This window comes from Ovis canadensis, chromosome 14 (assembly GCF_042477335.2).
Source record: "Ovis canadensis isolate MfBH-ARS-UI-01 breed Bighorn chromosome 14, ARS-UI_OviCan_v2, whole genome shotgun sequence".
Taxonomy (NCBI): domain Eukaryota; kingdom Metazoa; phylum Chordata; class Mammalia; order Artiodactyla; family Bovidae; genus Ovis; species Ovis canadensis.
Window position 1 is genome coordinate 27,303,626 of NC_091258.1, and position 15,328 is coordinate 27,318,953.

At 56.5% G+C, this 15,328-nt stretch overlaps 1 protein-coding gene across 15 annotated transcripts in view; it reads right to left on the reverse strand.

Moving 5' to 3' along the window:
• Positions 1 to 15,328, reverse strand: part of CBFA2T3 (CBFA2/RUNX1 partner transcriptional co-repressor 3) — a 78,219-nt gene that overhangs the window by 51,246 nt on the left and 11,645 nt on the right. For 2 of the 15 annotated variants that reach the window (XM_069552682.1, XM_069552678.1), the window contains exon 1: positions 1,979 to 2,028. The exons of 6 other annotated variants lie outside the window; for them this stretch is intronic. The gene's annotated coding sequence lies outside the window, so the exon portion shown is untranslated. Of the gene's footprint in view, positions 1 to 734; positions 1,397 to 1,978; positions 2,029 to 15,328 lie in introns of those variants that run through there. 7 more of the 15 variants (XM_069552681.1, XM_069552675.1, XM_069552674.1 and 4 more) reach the window with 6 other exon arrangements.

Below are 15,328 nucleotides of genomic sequence, written 5' to 3' on the forward strand. Positions count from 1 at the left end.
GAGGTCAGCCAGCCTCAGCCCCAATGCTGGGGAATACAGTTATTCTGGTGGGGAGGTCGCGGGGGTCTGGCACTCATCTGAGCACACACACAGTTTGCGGGGGGCCGGAAGGAGGGACAGCCTGAGGCTATGTGTTCAGAGTTGGCGGCTCTGAGTGTGGCTTGCCACCAGCCCTGCTGCCTTCTGCTCCACGTAAGCCCGTCTAGGGCTGAATTTCCAGCCATCTGTCCCTCCACGTCGGCTCACACCTCCCTCCCCGCCGTTCCCACAGCCTGGCTCTGGGCCTGCCCAAGATGCAGATGGACGGTTCCCAAAGCCTGTGAGTGGGACCGCTGCCACTGGGCTTTGCCCGAGGCCCCGGAGCTGACAGGATCCAGGGGCTGTTATTTAAGATCTTCTCCCCACGCTGGGGCCGAGGCAGGACATCCCCCAGGGCAGTCTTCACCCCTAAAAATGTTCAATGGCTCTGCGCTGGGCAGCACGTCCAGGGACCAAAACAAGAAGAGGAGGGGCTAGAGGGAGCTCTGGCCCGCCTCCCCCGCCAGGCCACAGGCACGTCCATCTCTTCTAGGGTCACCTCCTGTACCCCCCGACTGGTCCCCTGTCACCTGGCCCGGGCCCTCTTTGTCAGGAAGCGCAGGCAAAGCAGGGGAACCCGCAAGACTCCCCACCTTCCACACGCAGGTCCCACCTTAGGTCTGACCACACCCCCAGCAGGTCAAGCTCCGGCTCACCTGGGGGGTGGTCAGTGGGCGGGCGCTGAGTGGGCTGGCCCCACCCCGCTGTGGGCTCCAACTTTGCAAAGTGGGGAGGGGGGTCCCCCGGAGGCCTATGCACTCTGTGCGGCTTCAAGGAGACCCTGGGACAGCAGCCACGGATGGAGTTGAGTGACAGCGGCGGCAGCGCGGACGGACGGACAAGGCACTTACGGTCCAGAGGTCCGGTGGACCGGAGGCGATTGCACTCTCGCGACCCGGTTCTTGAAGTGGCTTTTCCTTCGAACTCAGTCCCTGCCTCCGTAACTTGGGGGCAATCCGCGCGCTGTCTTCTGGCGCCGACCGCGCTCAGGCGCCAGGCGGGGCCGCGGCGCGCGGGGCGGCCGCCCGGTCCATCCCCAGGCGGGTCTCCGGCCGCTCGCTCCGCCCGCCGGCCGCCCGCGCGGAAACAAAGCGCGCACGCCGCCCCGGGCGGTCTCCGGCCTCCGCTGCCCGCGCCGGGTCCAGCCGCCGTGCCTTTAGCTCGCGGGCGCCGGCTCCGGCTGCCGCGCGCTCGCCCGAGCGTCTCACGGGGCTCCGCGGCCCCCGCCCCGCGCGCCCCGCCTCCGCCTCCAGTCCCCCGCCGCCGCCGCTGCGCCACCTGCCTCCCGCCCGGCGCCCATCGCGCTCAGCTCCGCCCCGGGGCGCCGGGCTCCGTGCGGGGCCGGCGCGGGAGAGTGGCTCCGCCCGCCGCCGCCCCAGCCACTCGGGCGGTCGCGGACCCCGGGGCGCGCCCTGGGAACTCGGCCGAGGGCGCGGGCCAGCCGCGGGGGCCGGAGGCTCTAGGGCGCAGCCGGCGGCCAGCAGCTCGGGTGCGAGTGTGAGGGCCGCGCGGGCGGGTGTGAGTCGGGAGAGCGCGGGTGCGCCGGGTGCCGGGGTGGGCCCGCTGTGCTGTGTGGAGAGAGACGCGCGCCGCTCGGTGGGGAGGGATGCCTGTGAAGGGAGCGTGGGGGCCGCGGAGCCGGGAGCGCAGAGGGTGCGGGAGCGCGGGGCGGCGTGCTGGGACGCGCGGGCGCCGGGAGGGGGCCGGGCGGGTGTTAGTGTGGGTGCCGTGGGCGGGGAGCGCGCGGTGCCGTGAGGAAAGCCGCGAGGGTGCCTTGCAGGGAGCGCGGGAGGCGCGCCGGAGGGCCCCTTGCCCGTGTCCACCCCCGCCGGCTCTTCAGGCCGCGCCCTGGGCGGCCGGGTGGGGCCCCGGAGCGGAGCGCGCCGCCGCGCACACCCACCTCGGAGCAGTCGGCGGCGCCCGCCTCACAGTTTTACGGCCGCGGCGTCTGGAGTCCGGGCGGGAGGAGAGCAGCAGGCGCCCCTCCTCCGGCCGCCGCCCCCCCTCCACCCCCGCAGCGTGGGCCGAGCCGGGGCCGCCTCCGCGCGCTGCCGGCAGGGGGCGTCCTCCCGCCGCGCCCTGTTCTCAGTGCCTGTGGCCTCCGGCCCACGCTGACCCAGTTACCCGCAGGAGTGCGGGGACACTGGACCCGGGATCACAGCCTCTGGCCTGGGGCGTTTGCATGTGCTCTGCGTTATCTGCATCCCATTCGTTTAATTTCAGTCTGCAGAACTGCCCCAGTCGCTGCTTTGGCCTCTGTGTGCCCCCTTCTCCCTGCGTTGCAGCCCTCACCGTACCTCACCACCTCACCTATTTGCCTCTTTCTCTAAAAGGCTTTGCAGCATATCTGATGCATCTGCCCGGTTAGTACATTTTTGTTAAATCGGTGCCATTCCCCCTTTGAGCCTCCCCCAACCCACACAGACTGTTTTCTCGAGACAAGCTGGGGGTCCCAGAGTCTCCGTCTTAGGAGACAGAGGGTCCAGAACTCGGAACAGCAGAGCCCTGATCTACATTTCATTTGGCATAAGTCTGCATGTGAAGGTCCAAGGTCCCCAAGTTCAAAAATACAGCAGTATGCCAAAAAACACCCTTCCCCTTGAGTGAGCCCCACCCCCACCTCACCCCCCTTCACGGGGCGAGTTGGGCAAAGGAAGCCAGTGGAAACACAATGCAAGGCTCTGGGCAGGGGGTCATCCCTGCCTCATCCTCGTGGCCACTCCCAGGGGCACTGGACAGAGTCTCTGGGTCACCAACTAGCTGTGTGGCCCCTGCCAGTCCCTGACCTCCTGCGTCTCTATCCTTGTGGAAATAAGTGTGGTGAAGGATTACTTGGAACACAATTTTCTGGCATCTCCCTTCCCCTGACTTTCAGAATGTGACCCCTCCTGTCCCAGGGGAGAGCGGACGGTCCTGAACTTGTGTGTGGAGATGACAAATAGATTCAAGAGATTAGATCTGGTAGACAGAATGCCTGAAGAACTATGGATGGAGTTCATAACACTGTACAGGAAGCAGTGACCAAAACCATCCCCCAAAAAATGAAATGCAAGGAGGCAAAGTAGTTGTCTGAGGAGGCCTTACAAATAGACGAGGAAAGAAGAGAAGGTAAAGGCAAAGGAGAAAGGGATGCAGAGTTCCAGAGAACAGCAAGGAAAGATAAAGCCTTCTCAAGAGAACAATGCAAAGTAACAGAGGAAAACAAGAGAATGGGAAAGACTAGAGATCTCTTCAAGAAGATTGGAGATATCAAGGGAACATTTCATGCAAAGATGGGTCACAGAAGAATGTGGATCTAAAAGTAAGTGTCCCAGACTTTACACACCAGGGTTCACTGATACCAGCTCCCTTACTTCATGGACTCTGAAGCACCACTGATGTTAAGATACTCCTCATTTCATGCACCACTAAGAAAAGAGAATGCTCTCCTGATTATAATCCTAAGATGTCTCTAGATTTCAGAGATGTTAACAAGCCACCAGTAGGCCAGGTGGGGCATTGAGCAGCAAGCAGACACCCCAAAGCCCACCTTGGTGCTCCCAACCGGGCAGGGAGGTGGACCGACTGACAAGCACTGAATTCTCACAGAGCATTAGCAGAAGCCGAGCCCAGCCTGGGGTCCGCTGCGTCTCATCCCCTGCAAACAGCACATGGTTGTCAGCTCTTTGTGCTAAATTACCAGTTGCAACGCCACTGATTTAAGCAGGGTATTGAATACCACTGGAGACGTGGCAGATCTCAAAACACCAGGAATAAAACAGAAATCATCAGAGACCACGCGCTCAGGCCCTGAGCCAGCCTGAAGGCTCCTGAGTTCCTGCCTGGGAGGACTGAGGCCTGTGCTGAGTGGTCAGAGGGACAGCCAGGCCAGTTTGACCTCGTCAACAGTCATGGCGAGTCATGGCAGGAGCTGTCACACTGAGGAGGGTTTGCTGACGGTGGGCACTGAGCTGAGCACTTAACTCTCCCTCAGCTGTCAGGCAGATGCTCCTGAAGCCCCCACATTACAGGTGGAGGGACAGAGGCTCTGAGCGGCTGCATGGGTGGAAGCTGAATGCTTTACAGGCTCTACCCTTTGGGCTCCCTGTTGCTTCCCCTGGGCTGGTTTCTCATGCTGGAAGTGGCCTCAGCACAACCCCTGGGTCTTTGGCAAAGCTGAAGTCCCACCATGCCAGTTCAACCTGGGCGTCCAGCCACTGCAGACCACTTGTCTGTAAAAATAATTCTGGGACTTCCCTCGTAGTCCAGTGGCTAAAACTCCACACTCCCAATGCAGGGGGCCCATGTTCCATCCCTGGTCAGGGAACTAGATCCCACATGCTGCAGCTAAAGATCCTGAATGCCACAAGGAAGATAGAAGATCCCATGTTTGGCAAGCGAGACCCAGCGTAGCCGGATAAATAAATATTAGAAGAAGACAAAATAATTCTGAGTGATGACGGACTTCCTCAAATACATTTCTGTTGTACATAGAGTTCTTCATCAGGAGTTTAAATAGTTGCCAAGAGGATAAAATCTGCCACACAGTTAAGTATGGATATTTCAAAATAAAAGAGAATCTGCTGGTCTAGTAGTGATAGCCTTTTGATAGCCATCCTTATTCAGTTAAAAATCCACAAACTAAATCTTTAACATCTGAATTTTCTCCAACTTCCAAGCTGACACAATGAGCTTTTAGATACATATCAAAAGCATGGTCCAGGAAAGAAAAATTGGGTCAGTTGGACTTCATTAAAATTTAAAACTTTTGTGAAAGATACTATTAAGGGAATGAAAAGACAAGCCACAGAATGGGAGAAGATATTTGCAAGACACACACCCAATAAAGAACTGTTTTCCAAAATGTATAAAGCCTGCTTCTCTGACACCTGATTTTTCACATTGCCTCTTCCCCCCTCACTGTATGTTTCTATTCTGCCCAACAGAATTTTGCCCTAGTTTCAGTTTGAAATTATTTAGATTCCTGTATCACACAAAACTATGTAAAGACATTGGGATCTCAAGATTTAAACATTCTCTTGTGTTCCAGTTTGTCTTTTAGATTAGGTTATTGTTTTAATTACAAGTGGTAGGTAGCCGATACAAATAATGTGAATTTATTACACATTTTGAGAATTATTAAACATAAAAGGTAAATTTTTTATTAGAAATGCCTGATAAATGGGCCAGTTTTTTGGAGTAGTTTGTGTGTCCGCCCATACATATTCCTTATTTCCAAGAAGAGAAGGAATACAACACAAATCCCATTCCTATACAGATTTTTACTGTGCAACTGTAAAAAGTCCCAGTTACACAAGTAAACAGATCAGCAGAGGATGAGATGGTTAGATAGCATCACTGACACAGTGGACATGAATCTGAGCAAACTCTTGGAGATGGTGAAGGACAGGGAAGCCTGGCGTGCTGCAGTCCATGGGGGTCACAAAGAGTCAGACACGACTGAGCCACTGGACAATAATGAAAGGTTCGTGTGCTCCAGAGACCCCACCGTGGCCTCCTTCCATTAGTTTTCTGCCCCGGACCTCAGGGTGACCAGTCACAAGAACAATTTTTAAGGACTGTCTGCTGACAAGTTCATGGGCCTCTGTCAATTTTGTTGCAAAGACTGGAAACGGTCTGAATTGCAAGAAGATATGTTTGCTGCAAGCAGGGAGACAGACAGGCATCATGGGTAAGCCCAGCAGGGGGTACTGACCTTTTTTGGGGAAGTGAGAGAGGGGTGACTATGCAAAGGAAGCTGGGAAGAGGGGCTGCACCAGGGCCCAGGTGGGCAGCATCCTGCCCTGGCCATCAGCTGAGCTGGTGTGGGCACCAGATTCTGTGGCTTTAAGTCAACCACAAAGGCAAGGAAAGAGCCTAAGCAGAAAGAGTCTTGGGCTCCAGCAGGAAGCTGCCTGGACCTGGGGGCATCTCTCGGTTCCCCAACACACCCGGATCCAGGGGTGGCTCCTCCTGCAGAAGGGGAGGCTCACTTAGAGCCCTAGGCAGACACAGCAGGAGGGCCAAGCAGGAGGGCCTTGGAGGTCATCCTGTGTGCCTGGCATCAGGGCTGCAGAGTGCAGCTGTGCAGGGTCCCAGCAGACAGGCAGGGAAGGCAGGTGTGGCTGTACTGGGGAGCAGAGGTGCCTGCCTTCACGACCCCAAAAACAGCTCTGCCTGTCACCAAGGGGCTCTGTCAACTACATCTGAAACACCTTGGGGTGTCCATGGAGAACACTGCCTGCCTGGGCCTTTGGCCCACCACCCCACTGTCACTCACCTCCTCTTCCACCTTCCAGGCACAGCACCAACTCCCCTGCCCCCGCTTTAGGTCTCCATCCTGACATGCCCATGATCCCTCCAGGACTCCAGGATACCGCCCAGCACTGGACCCTTCCTGGCCAGCCCCAGCCTTTCTGCAGGTTCAGAAAGAAGCTCATTCTTGGCTCAGACGTGAGCCTATGACCCACTCCAGTCAATGGGATGTGCAGAAAGGGGGTTCTGGGGACTGTCCTGGCTCTCACATGCCAAGAGGAAGCTGCTGTGTCTGGAGGGGGCCCGTGGCCAGCACCAAGGGTGATGCTGATGCAGGGGTGGGGCAGACAGATGGAGGGGATGGGGCCCGTCAAGGCATTGTTCAGCTGCTGAATCAACCTGCAACCTGTTTTGTCCCTGAAACCCACCCTGCTTCTGGAACTCTAGTGCAATAATACACTTCCTTATTGTTCAAGCTGGTTTTACTGAGTCTGCTTCTTGCAATGAAACACACCTGACTTTATGCCTTACTTTTTAGGCAGTCTTGATCTCAGCCATCTGAGGGCTGCTTTGGCTTATTAAGTACCACTCTTGATGCAGAGGGTCTCAAATTTAATATACATTAGGATCACCTGGAGTGACTGAAAATGAGAGGCAGAATTTAAGGGGCATCAAAAGACCCCCCTCAGTGGTTGCGATAAGTCACATTCTAACCCAATATTTTAAAATATTAGAAATAATGACAAAATCCGTGTGAGCAAAGTATCAAAACTTTAAATAAAGATGAGATCACCATTACTCATATCTCCCTTTGGGTCAGGCTCCAGAGCCCCCATGGCTGGCTCCTTCCCCAAGGTGGGATTAGAAAGGCAGGCAGGCCCCAGCCTGCATTAATCAATTACCAACCTGCCATTTCCACCACATGATGCTGGAGAGCTGGGGGTGGACTAAGGCCACACTGTGGGAAAGAGGACCCCAAAGCAGTCTCAAGTCATGCACAGGCAGGCTTCCCATGGATCAGGCCTTCCCTTTAGGTGGGGTCAGCTTGGTAGGTGGGCTGCCTAAATCAACTCCTCCCTGGATTCTGCGAATGAGAGACAGGCTTTGGGAAATGGGGCACTGTCTTATTTGGTTCCCCCAGAGGGTGTTTGGTCAAGGCCAGGAGGCAGGGCAGGGGAGTAGGGGAGAGGGAACCAGCAGCAGCAGCTGTCCACCCAGGGTCAAAGAGGTGGGAGGACACGGATTTATGCGGCAGCTCCTGCCCCTTCCTGCGGGGTTGCTCCAGGGACCTTCACCCCGCCTGCGTCCTCCCTGGCAGGCGCAGAGGGAACACAGACGAGGGTGGTGAGAGCTGATGGTCACAAGCCAGTTGGTGTGTGCAGAAGCAGGGACAAGGGGATGTGGGCGTTGGTAGGAATGGACGGGGGATGTGGGCGGGGCCAAGCAGGGACTGAGGACGTGGGTGGGGCACGAGGACAGCTGCCCGCTGAGCAGAGGCACTGGATGGACCCCCACCAGGCTGGATGGACTCCGTACTCTTCCATGGGGCTCCCTCCACTTGGCCCAGAGCTCCTGAGAGTCCTGGAGTCCTGGGAGATGCCTCTGGGGACTCGCAAGTACTAACTCCAGGTCAATGTTTTTATTTACGTCAACCTTTGTCAGAAATCAGGATGGTGGCCACCTTGTAAGAATTGGGAAGACACGTTCTCCAGGCAAAGCCATTAATTATTCTGTGTGCAGAGCCAGGCAGCTAAATCCCCAGTTCCTGGCTGGGCCAAGTGCAGCCTGGGCTAGGTGGCCCCAGAGTCACTCTCTCGTGGCGGGGGAGCAGCCACCTGGCATACCACCTGTGCAGGGCAGTACTGGGCGCTTCAAACACACTTTCATCCAAACCCTGGAACAACCCCTGTGGCAGCTTTCTGCAGAGGAGGAGACCCAGGGAGGCTGAGAACCCACAAAGGGTGGTGGTGGGGCTGGGGTAGAGCAGTCCTCCCAAGTCCAGCCTAGGCCCCTCTTTGCTGCACCGCCCTACCTTGCTCACTTCTGCCCTGTTATCTGGCTGGTCACACCCTGCCACCTCCTGGCCTGCCCATCTAGCAGCCTGGCCATGCCATGGGCAACGGCCGTAGGAAAGGAGGCTGTAGAAAGGCGGTCCACGGGCCTCCAGATTGTGGGGAGGAACCAAGACAGAGGTGGCTCTCGAGGGCTGGGCACTGAGGGAGGCCCAGGAAGACCCAGATGTGGCTCCTGCCCAGGGGCGCGGCAGCAGCCACACAGCTGCAAGGCGGGCTCTTGCTGTGGGGGTCAGACCTGGTCACGGCAGCAGTTTGTTTCCTGCACCCAGTTCTCTGAGGGATTCTCGATGAAGTCAGAAAGGAAGGTTTTCATAGACTTTCTCTGAAGTGCCCCAGATCCCAGGGCTGTAGGAAAACACGGACCCTCACTGGTGACCTCAGGACTGCTGGCTAAAGAGCCAGATAAGCTCCCCACCCAGAGAAATGGCCACATTGAAAAATGAAGATGTCCAGGGACTCCCCTGTGGTCTAGTGGCTAAGACTCCCTCCTCCCAATGCAGGGGGCCCGGTTCAATCCCTTGTCAGGGAACTTGAACACACACGCTGCTACTAAGACCTGGTGCAGCCAAATAAAAAAATTTTTAAAGTATTAAAAAAAAATAAACATGTTCAGTGTGGAGGGTGCCGGTAAACAGGCCATATGACATTTCAGCCATAATGACCCAGAGCTGTAAACAGACCCAGCAATCCCTACATGCATACTGGTGTACCAGAGGATGTTTCCCACATGAACGTTGCAGTGCAACAGTGAAAGTCAGAAGCGGTTACCAAGCCCGCCCGAAAGAAGCATATGCACATGTAATAATTTTCTCCACTTTCAGGGTTTTCCTGCTAAACCTCCCCAAACACTGGATTCCATCGCCCAGGGTCTGACCACAGTAAAACAAGAATAGCAGTCAGGTTGCGGGGGCATGCACCCTGCACTGGGCGTGCCTGAGTCTCAGCGCCCCTGCTACCCGCTCTCAGGCCTGTGCCCAGGCCCATCCTCCGTCAGGAGCACCGTGGACCTCCTGTGAACTCGCGAGGCACCTGTCCTTCATCACTGCTTTCAGCTCGTTTACCTGTGGTTTACCTGTTCCCTGGTCTCTCTCCCCCAGGGCAGGGAGTGTCTGTCTGTTCCCCATCAAGTCCCCAGGGCCTCAAAAGGCCCACACCCTCAAAGAGTATTTGTTGAACGACTGCGTGACCTTGTTTAAACTTTATGCCACTCTGAGACGTTTCATTATTCTCGTTTCATCTTCACTTTCCTTTCTCTTACCTGCATGTTTGGATTTATCATTTTATCTTAGCATGTTAAGTCGGGGAAAATAGCAGTTAGTTCTGACAGTGCACTTGCCGGGTATGATCAGGTTGGCTGCCCCATGCCAGGCATATGGCTTCTCAGCCCACCCCTCCACCCCCCTGCCGGCTCTGGTCTTAGGCCCCAGCTTAGAAGGCCCGTGGGCAGCACAGAATGGGCCACGAGGAAGGCATTGACCTGGCCGGGCCAGTCACGATCCTTGTCTGGGATGTTTTGAACTGGACCAGAGAAGGGGACTTTCTCTTTGGTCTGCTCAGGAGGCTCCCTCAGAGCTGCTCAGGGCCGTCTGCTCTGAGAGGCGAGAGGGCCTGCCCTGAGCATGTGCTGGCTGGACCAGGGCCCCTGAGGCCAGTCCCACCCTGTCCTTCCTGAAGCCTGTTATTGAGCCAACACACTTGGGTCCTGCCTGAGCTCCAGGATAGGGTCTCTGTCACCTGCAAGCCTGGCACCCTCACTGCACACCCTGGCCTCCGCTGGCCCTGGCCCCTGGCCACGCACACTGGGAGTTGTGTTGGGAGCAGCTGGCGGCAGCTGCGCTCTGTGCCTGACAGGGTGAGAACAGCCCGCCCACGGCGGCTCCACACCCGGGGCAGGCCCAGCTGGGCCATCTCAGTCCCACACACATCTCCCACTGAAACGGGTGTTTATTACCCCTGGAGCAGGGGCATCCGCAGGCCTTCTCCGGCAGGGGGCCTGGTGCCATCACTCCCGACAGAGACAAAGTCCACCTCCTGCGCGGCCCCTCAGATACCTGCAGCTCCCTCCACATGGACCCTCCTGCCTGAAGCTCCTCTCTGCCTCAGAATCTGCCGAGAATGCTTCCTGAGTCAGGGGGATGCCCTGCTGCACCCCCATGACAGTCCTATCGCTGCTGCTCACGTGTTCAAGGAGGCAGGTGCCCCTCGACTCCTGGCTGTGGCTTCCTGCACCCGCTTGTCCTGGGGTACGAGTGTGCAGGACCCACACATGGGCTCTGCCAACACTGCTGTTCTGTGTTGCCCTTGAATGAGCAGCTGACAGAGGACCACCCTCACCCACAGAGAAAACCCTACTGGTTCCCCATTTATGCCTCAAATATCCCTTGAACGCTCCCTCCTTCCCCCAGGGGCACTAACAGAAGATGAGGCAGGGAGAGTGTGCCTGGAGACAGGGTTCCCCCCGCCGGGCTCCCCAGATCCCCATTTGTCTTCTCTGTCCTTCAGTCTGTCCAGAATGTGTCCGGGGGTGTCCCCCATTGTCCTCGGTGTGCAACCCTCTGGGGAGGGGCTCCCCATAGAGGTGACAGACCTCAGAGCTGATTTCACAGAGAGGAAGAACCATGCCCAGGCCATCTCATTTCTGGGACTGCAGGGGTCTGAGGGGGATGTGACCCCCAAAGGGCTTTTCCTGCCAAGAGGCCGGCCCAGTAGGGGCCTGACGGGTGCGGCTGGCCTTCCCTCCTGCCCATGGTGCTGGTCTGGGAGCAGCTCTGAGGCTGGACGGAGCTGGAGCCAGGTCTGCCCTAGCTCTGCGGGAGAGCTGGGCTTTCTTGACAAAGATGAGGGGACGTTGCCTCCTCCCTGGTCTGCCCTGGGGAAGCTGGAAGACAAAGGTGGCCATGCCTGGTCCCCCAGTCAGCCCCACCCTCTCCTCTTGTGTAAGAGATGAAACCTCAGCTCTCAAAGTGGGCAAAACCAGGCCCGGGGACACGCCACTGTCCCCACATTCCTGAGTGGGCCCAGGCAAGCTGGGGATTGATGAGCCCCTGGAGCTAGCGAGTGTGGTGCTGACCAGTGCTCCCCACCCTTCACAGACCTCTCCCCAACCCTAGCCACTGTCTACTTGATACCTCTGCTCAGGATGGGCCAAACTCCAGAGACGGCCCTCCTCCGACCCACACCCTGGAGTCTGGACACAGTTGGGTGTTGGGGGAGGGGAGGATGTGGGCAGGATCTGAATGCAGTGGGTGGATCACAGATGCTCACCTCAGGGCAGGCCGGTCATTTCCCACCCGCGTGGGCACTTCACCTGTGACCCCCACAGAATCCTCACACCAGGCCCAGGCAGCGGACCTCATCTAAGCTGAGGCCCAGAGAGGGGCAGCCACTCCCCACCCGAGACACACAGCGTGTAGGCGTGGGCTGGATTCTCACCAGGCTGCCGCACTCTCTGAACAACGGAATAGGATTCTCCGGAAAGAGGAATGATGAGCCCTGAAAGCATCACGCTCAGTGAAGGAGCCAGACATAAAGGCAGCGCATCACAGTATCCCATTGATGTGAACCGTCCAGAGCAGGTGGATGGAGAGACAGGAGGAGACAGGGGTAGGTGAGGGTGACTGCTGAGGGGCACGGGGTTCTTTTAGGGGAGATGAAAATGTTCTAAATTTAGACGGCAGTGACGGTTGCACAGTTCTGTGACCAGACTAAAAGCCACTGCAATTGGGCACCTTGCATGGGTGAGCTGTATACTATGTGAGTTATCTCAAGAAAGCTGTTTTTAAATCAAAGCAGACCCAGAATTAAGGCACCTTCTGAATCACAGTCATGCCTGGCTCCCAGGAGAGGGGGCAGGTAAGGGCCCAGCCTTTCCCCACCACGGCGGGTGGGGCAGGCAGCCACAGGTCTGGAGGCTCGGGGAAGGGAGTTCCATGTGGCTGGTCCATGCAGAGAGGCAGGGCTGGGGTGCAGGCGGGTGGGAGGAAGACCTGAAATAGCTCTCAGAACCTGAAACTCCGGGGAGAAGCTGAGGGCAGTGTGGTGGCCGCGAATGGGGAACTGGGCTGCTCCGAGGGAAAGGAGAAGTTCTGTTGGGGGGGGTGTCGGAATGAAGCGGCAGGGGAGGGTGGCAGAGGTGGGCAAGCAAGGATTCTCTCACGGGAACGCTCACTTTTCCAGAGCCCCTGGGCACCACTCACTAGTTTGTTTCTGGAAGGACCCGGGGAGAGTAGGGGGGGATTCCATTCCTCAGATCTGAGACCAGGGTGGGGGCCGGAGGAGAGACCAGTGCAGCCCCAGAGGACAAGGGGCCCACCCTTTTCCATCCGTAAAGGGGCAGGCTCTGCACCAGGCTCCAAGGGCACGCGGCATGTGCTGTGAACTTGGACGGGCGGTGAAAAGGTGGAGACTTGAGTGCGGAGACTATTTGAAAACTGCAGAGAAGGTGCGAAATGAGAAATCAGAAAGCCCTGGTTTGGAAAGGCGCTTCAGACTGGGGATTGGACCCCTGTCTTGGGCGAAACCAGAAGTCTGCTGCCTGGGGCTTCTGCAGAAGCCTGCTTTTCCTTATCCAAGGGGCTGGTCCAGTTTTGTCCTCTGCATCATCTCTCTTCCTCTTTCTTCTTGCTTGGGAGGCAGACGTGATGCCTGGAGGTGGTACAGCCACTTTGCAGCTAGGAAGCCACTAGTAAGTGGAGGTGGAATAGAAAGAGCAAAGCAGCCCGTGTCCCGGATGGCCACACCAGCCTCGACCACCTGCTTCTGAGCTTCTGTTACATGGACAAAGACAAACAAACCCTGTGTCTACTGCTGTTGGGTTTTCTGCTATTTGTAGTTGAATGCAATCCTGTTGGAGACAGGGTTGAAATCCTTCGTGGGGAGGATTGCCAGATTTAGGAAATAAAAATACAGATGCTCGGTTAAATTTGAATTTTAGATAAGCAGTGAATAGTTTTCAGTGTAAGTGTCTCCCAGGAATTATTTGGGATATACTTATATGAAAATGTTGTTTATCTGAAATTTGACTTTTCATGGATGAAGTAACGGATCCCAGAGAGCTTTCACATCTTGCCTGAGAGCTTGTCCTGAGCGGTGTGGGGGTGGGGACATAGCTGTATCCTCGTGCTCTGGGGACGCTAGGGCTTCCTAATTCTGTTGCTGTTCAGTCACTCAGTCCTGTCCAACTCTTTGCGACCCCACGAACTGTAGCACGCCAGGCTCCCCTGTCCCTCACCACCTCCTGGCGTTTGGTCAAGTTCATGTCCATTGAGTCGATGATGCCATCTGACCATCTCATCCTCTGCCTCCCTCTTCTCCTTTTGCCCTCAATCTTTCCCAGCATCAGGGTCTTTTCCAATGAAGGGCTTCCTAAAACCTGCTGTAAAACCATGTACGAAGGAGACTCGTCACCCAGGACAGAGCAATCCAAACCAAGTGTGGTCCGAAGACAAGACTCGAAGAGAAAGCGATGGTCGGTAGCGGAAGCCTCTGCCCCAGTTTTACGTGGTCATGACATTTTCATCCCATTTGACTAAAGTGCAGCTGTGGATGAGGGGACAGTTGTTCCCCATGGACAGTGTGTGACCACCAACCAGGACTAGCCCCAGGAGCACTCTGTTGTGAGCGATGCCGAGGCTTCATCCACGCTCCACAGAAAGCTACTGGGATCGAACCATGCCTGCCTCGAGCTGAGAGAGGGGCGCAGGCTCCCAGGTGACCTGCAACCAGGCTGCCGAAGGTCCACACGCCAGGACTGAAACATATCCAGGTTCCAGGACCCACCTTTCAGGGGTGACACTCACTGGGCCTCATGGAGCATGGTTGCCCTCAGCATTCCCTTTAGCCCTGAGGGCGCCCGGCAGAGCCTGGTGTCACAGCCGCAGGCTGTCTGGTCTGGTCTGCGGCTGGGGTCTTCCCGACTGGCATGCATCTAACATTCCCCAGAGACCTGGCCGAAGGAGCATGAGGGAAGCCTGGAGTCCTTGCCTTGCAGGCCTCTGGTCTGCCCCCTCCTCTCGCCTCTCCTCTCCTGACCCCTCCTCCAGTGAATAGTCAGTCTCTTCCGCAGGCTGGACCACTCCCGAGGCTCTGCCTCAGGGCATAAAGACCCAGCCAGACTCCTCTCCTCCTCACCTTCCTCTGATAGAAATGCCGGTCTCGTGTCCCACAGTCAGTGGGCATCCTGCGACGGGCCTGGATGTCTTTCTGTTGACGCTGATTGGGCCCCAGATGCTGTAAGTTGGGTGTTAACTTGCAGGAAACCGACAAGTTGCAAACCATTTATGCTCATAGTGAAGACTGTGCTTCACCGACTATGTTTAGGGGTCTCAGGGCGGCATTCTCTCTTCTTGGGGTGGAATGTTGCCCACACCCTCCCTTGAGTCGCCTTTGCCTCCCAGCCGGCTCCCTCAGCAATCACACAAACACAGATACACTCTTCATAGAATAGTGGTGTTTTTAACTTTTCAAGAGTTTGCTTTCACCTGCCTTCCAGCTTCCTTCATTTTCTCCCATCCACCCACCCGTCTGCCATCCATCCATGCACATCAGCAGTGGAATTCCAAAGTGAGACGAGCTGAGTCATTTAATAACACGCTTATTTGAATTGAAGCTGACAAATGTCAGTCTTTTTGTTCAGTCGCTAAGTCGTGTCTGACCCTTTGTGACCCCATGGACTGCAGCACACCAGGCTTCCCTGTCTGGGCCTGGACAGTTTGGTTTTGGGGCAACGCTTCCACTAATCAAGGTGCTAAACCCGCAACTGCAGCCTCGGGGTTTCCATGAAAATAAGCCCTGAGCATATGTGCAGCATAAAACATATGACACACTAGACCACATGACCTGTTAGATGGTAAACACAATGTTAGGTGTTGCAAACCGGACTGTCGGCACCATCACCCAGTCTTAGGAAGATGCTGGTGAAATCACAAACAGGCCCCAAGATC